Consider the following 5,922-nt stretch of genomic DNA (forward strand, 5'->3'; position numbering starts at 1 on the left):
ATTTATTTGAATATTCTATTGATTATGCACTGCAACTATAACAATGGGGGCATGCAGGCTACCCAACATGGCAAACAAAGATGTACCCAGCAATACCACTACCATTTCAAACAACATTTTAGAGTCAACTCCCCCCCTCTCAATTGCACTCTAGCAAGAGGCCTCCATAGCAGGCTTCGCTTCCACAAACTATTTGCAATCAAATGAAAAACATATCAAATAACTCACCAAAAATATTGCTATTGATAGCCAAGAAATATTAAAGCAATTCAACTAGGCAAATGCATGTACACAGAGCCTACTGGATGATGAAAGAGAGCAAATTGAAATAGATATGTGACAACTTGACATAGCATATCGGGCACTAGAAAATTATTGTCTTCTCAAATGAGAAATAACATATGACGAATACTTCTCCATGGGAGATTGTGGTGCACTTTGGCGTGCATTCCAGAGTTTTCTAGAACTTGCACGGTACAAAATATTTGCATAGATTAAGAAAACAACTATATAAATCTAAAAGCTAGAAAATCTTTTTTGGCCTCATCTCTTGTAAAAAAACCTTGTTCAAATGTTGTATTAAATAACCAGCTTCGAATATACCTTTTACTAAAACAAATCCTTCTCTGCTTTTGTATATAATTCTTATTAAATAAAGCATATTGCATTTCTATTATTCTGTCTTCACTATGAATAAATAGAAGTGTGCTTGGAATGTTCTTATGTCTTTGTTAAGGTTACTACCTATAAAGAATGCAAATTTATGAAAACAAATTATTTACTTAATCTTGTAAGTTATAAATTAATAACACATTTAATTATAAGATTAAAATCGAGATTGTGGCATCATGAATCGGTGAACTCTTGAACCTCCACAGTACAAGTGCTAGTTTAAATTTAAATGAATACTAAAAGATTCCATTAGTTACCTTCACAAACTAATAAATAGATTTGAAAATGTTCTCCCTCTAGGCACGAGTAGGGATAACTTTAAGAAACCCCTCCCAAGAAAAATATGTAAAATGCTGGCGAATTCAACATTAACTATGCAGGAAAAATTTCTAACCGAGGGCAATTTTTTCATTCGAGGCAAGGGAGAAAATTATTTTCTATTGGCGAAATTTTCGTTTCCGTATCAAAATTTAATAATAATTGTGGAAATTTTTTTATTTTTTTTGGTACACAAATAAATGTAGGCGATTTTTTTGTTGGTCATAAACATTTTCGTAATGTAAGAGGTGAATTAATTATTTTATATAACACAAAATATTAATATAGTTGGATAATAAGTCAATTTCCAAAGAGAGATTATTTAATTTTCTGGTGAATTTATAGAGTCAAAAGTGGTCCATGGCCCACATGCCAAGTGTACACTATACAGTGTACTTGTAGTATGCCAATCCATTAAGATTCAATTAATAATGTACCCTTTTTTATTGCCAACTTGGTCGTCATCACTTTTAATGTTGTCATTTTATGGTGAAAAGAATTAATTTGGACCGTTGATTTAATATAGATCAATGGCTTCATTCTATTTTGGGTCTAATTTTAAACGACATACAATAAAGTCTCAATCTTCCCGAAATTAGGACACGTGTACCAAAGACTAAAACATAAAATAGTTGGCTGAACAGGGATAGAGACACATGTCAGTAAAATGGTGGGCGATGTGCAACCTGAGGGAAAATATTATTTTATTTTGAAGGCAAAATAACACTGTCCAATAAGAAAACATTAGGGAAACGCAGGTGAAATTTTTAAAATAATTGTGCTTTAAATGTAGATTACATTGGCTATTGGACTGGGATTTGCGACCAATTATGTATAAACTAATAAGCGATTAGTCTTGGATTTTGACCCAAATTATTTAATATCTTGGCAACATAGTTGACCCCGTATGTAAGTTTTATTCGCCAAATTGCAATTTCTCAAAGAGACGGAATAACCAATTGACAAAGAGTCACCACTAAAAAAAATCACTGGGCACGAGAGCACATTCCTTGTCACATGTTTCCGCCCTGTACATGTAAATTGAAGTAATGTTCTCCTCCGAAACGTCTAAAGAGAAAGCTAAAACGCATATCGTTTTATATTTGCATACGAAAACGTGTACAGATAAAATTGTTTGATTTCTTGACTTGACTTTATTATGCTTAATAATTAAGCTGGACTGAACTTTTGCGCATACGAATAAAATAAGTTGATCTGTTGACTTGACTTTGGGCATTGAGCTTCATTTTCTTTCACGAGAAACGAAAACAACCCGTAAGACCGATCCTTACCGACCTCCTCCTCCGGTCATTTTGTACCTCCTCCTCCGGTCATTTTGTATTCAGGTTGACTAGTTGGTAGTTAGCCCAAATCTCCATAATATATCTCATCTCTGCACTACTACCATTGCAAAAGTGTGAAAATGGGGAGGAAGGATCAATTAGCTTATGCACTCTTTGCTTTTGCAATAGTGCTTCTGCCAAAGGAATGTAATTCTGTGGCACTGTCAGACACACTTTCCTTGGGCACCTCGCTCACGGAACATGAGAGCATAGTTTCAAGCAATGGCAATTTTGAACTGGGATTCTTCAGCCCCAGTGGAACGAACAACTCCTATATTTCTATCTGGAATGTCCAAAGCAAGAAAGTAGTTTGGGTGGCAAACAGGGAGACACCGGTGAAAAACATGACGGGTGTTTTGAGGCTGTCGACAGACGGTTTCCTTGGACTCTTTGATCAAAATGGTGCGCCTGTTTGGTCAGCTAATGCGAGGAAGGCAGTGTCCAATGCTGTGATATCTGATTCTGGTAATTTCGTGCTACTGGGAGGCAGCAACAAATCCGAAACAGTTTGGCAGAGCTTCGACAACCCGGGAAATACCTGGTTACCCGGGATGAAGTTTGGCACGGGCCAAAAGTTGGTTTCATGGAAAAATCCTTTGGATCCGGCTCCCGGGATTTTCTCCCTTCAGATCGATCCATCTGGAAACAATCAATTTGTGCTACTCTCGAACAACACAGCAGAGTACTGGAGAGTCCAGTGGGACTCCAATGGGAGTTCATCAGAGTATTCATTGTTCAGCAACGTCAAATTCAATGTTGAAAATATAAGCTCTGGCTTGTATCTCACATATACACCCAGGAAGTATCTCTTCTTAGGTTTCTCCCTAAGACACTACGGAGTCTTTGGAGTGGAATATTATTTGGATCAGTACAAGGTGGAGATGGATGAACCTTTTGCATGTGAGGTGCATGGGCTGTGCGGGCCATATGGAATCTGCCGAGGAGGAGATGATCCCTGCATGTGTGCACAGGGCTGGAGGCCCAGAGACCCTCGCGCCTGGTCTTTGCGCGAGTGGTGGTCTAGCGGATGTGTTTTCCACAGCACTCTCAATTGCGATCCCCAAATTAGGAGCACTAACAGTTTCATATTTGCCGATCCTATGTGGGTGCCGGATAAAGCTAATTATGTATACCCTGAAGGGGGTTGTGCGGAAGTTTGTCTCCGCAACTGCTCCTGCGTTGCATATTTTTATGATCCCTACAATCAGCACTGTCAGGTCTGGTCGAATAAAGCTGATTTATCGGACACTTTGGTCGGTGGGTACATGCTGAAAATTGGTGTGGGCGACGACGATTCCTTTGTAGGCTCCGCTCAATCGCCCTCCACCCACTACAACGCAGCCACTATAGTTGTTCCACTACTTTCAGTGCTGCTTGTCGTTGCTTTAGTTTTCACAACTCTAGCGTGTAGGAGGCGTCGGTCAAGATCGAGTACCCAAGGTTGTGCAGTTACGTCGGATGCATTAATGCTCAGAACGTTCAGTTACGAGGAGTTGAAGGCCGCAACCAGGAATTTCAGATTCAAGTTGGGGGCCGGTGGATTTGGCTCAGTGTTCAAAGGAACCCTAACAGACGGTACATTTGTAGCCGTAAAGAAACTGGAGGCTTCGAAACAATGTGAAAAGCAATTCCGAGCAGAAATCAACTCCGTGGGAATCATAAACCAGAAGAATCTGGTGAGGCTTAGAGGGTTCTGTGCACAAGGATCACGCAGATTACTGGTTTACGAATACATGCCCAACGGCTCTCTAAATTCATTCCTTTTCATCAATACTTCCAAACGCCAACCGAAGATACTGGGTTGGAGGATTCGTTTTGAGATCGCGTTAGGTACCGCAAGAGGATTACTTTATCTCCATGACCAATGCAATGATTGCATCATACACGGTGACATAAAGCCCGAAAACATTCTGTTAGATGAGGACTTTTCTCCCAAGCTGGGGGACTTCGGCCTAGCAAAGCTTGTGGGTAGAGACTTTAGCAAAGTGCTGACGACTACGAGAGGAACGAGAGGATACCTGGCACCTGAGTGGGTTTCCGGACTTCCCATCGCTTCCAAGGTTGATGTCTACAGTTATGGCATGACTCTCTTGGAAATTATTTCGGGCCGGAGAAATTTGGACTTTAATGTGCAAGAATCGAGTAGGTATTACCTTCCAGCCTGGGCTGAAGAGCAAATTTGTCAGGGAAACATGATAAATATTGTAGATAGAAGGATTACATGTGATGCAAATGTGGAAGAGGTGAGAAGAGCTGCGCTTGTGAGTTTGTTATGCATTCAAAATGAGGAGAATGCGAGGCCAAACATGGCACAGGTGGTGTTGATGCTTGAAGGTAAGGTAGAGGCTCAAACACCACAGATTCCAGCCGTGATGGTTGACCAGCGGAACAGTGGAAGCGATAGCAATAGCGAAAGTGATTGTATTGTTTGAAAGTGCTTGCTCAAGCTTAAATAATGTCCTTTTATGCTCTATTTATTTCACGTTCTTTGACAGTGGACAAAGATGATTGATCTAAGTCAAAAGTCATTTATTTTTTCATGATCAACTCTGCTCTGTAGTCAAGATGAATCAGCTAAGTCAAGAGACATTTATTTAATGATAGAGTCTACTTTTGTAGATACGTTACAAGGTGTTTGAATTTAAATATTTTTTAAAAGATGAATGAAATAAACAGAATTTAAAATTGTGTTCATTATATTTGTTTATAAAGAAAGTGTGATGATTATTATTATTTTATTAAGAAAAAATAATAAATATAAGAATTTCAATGCAGCTCTCTTTCATCTTATGATGGATTCTTAAGTATGATTCAAATTGTTGACAAAAATAAAAAGATATGACTTGTTGGTAAAAATAAAAATTTATATATTTAAATTTATAAATATACATTCTAATCTAAGGATGTATTTCTTGATGGATTTTTAAAATTAGATTGTAAATTTAATATTCAGTATTTTCAAATACTAACAATATATTAATATACACAACAATACTATGGACTATGAAAATCATATGTCTACAATCTAAGATTGTGTTCAATCTAGTGTTGTTCATTTCTAATTTTATTGTAATAGTCAGAAAACATTTGACATATTCTTCATTGTATATTAGAATTCAAAGATTTAAAATTGCATAAACTTTTTAAAAATAATAATATAATTTTCTATTTTCTTTTCTATCTTTTCAATTTATATTTTATTGCAATCTATTGTAAAGAAAATATTAATATACTATAGATCGTTGAGAGAATTATATTGCAATTTATTTGTTCAGAAACCAATGAAGGAGTGAAGGACTTCATACCATATACTATAGATCGTTGAGAGAATTATGTTTGGGAATATTTAAATGTTTAAGTGATGATTGCTACTATTTTTAATTTCTATGTGAGAGTTTTTACATCACATATTACAAATCACGAGAGTTGTAATAACCATTGAATCAAAATCTATTCATATCTTTCTCATTTCTCCTTATGTAGATCAAATTTATAGAGGAGTATCTAGATACTTCCTGTACCAAGTCCTTGACATAAACCTTGAAGAGAATTTTGTGTCCCTTTCCTTTAATATATGAATTGAGGGTCT

The 5,922-nt window shown here is 37.0% G+C and overlaps 1 pseudogene; it reads left to right on the plus strand.

Moving 5' to 3' along the window:
• Positions 1-2,413: 2,413 nt before the first annotated feature.
• Positions 2,414-4,765, plus strand: LOC149547588 (G-type lectin S-receptor-like serine/threonine-protein kinase At2g19130 pseudogene; annotated as a pseudogene).
• Positions 4,766-5,922: the final 1,157 nt, after the last annotated feature.

The sequence above is a fragment of the Cupressus sempervirens genome, chromosome 7, assembly GCF_028749045.1.
Source record: "Cupressus sempervirens isolate cs-2001-9-10 chromosome 7, ASM2874904v1, whole genome shotgun sequence".
Classification (NCBI taxonomy): domain Eukaryota; kingdom Viridiplantae; phylum Streptophyta; class Pinopsida; order Cupressales; family Cupressaceae; genus Cupressus; species Cupressus sempervirens.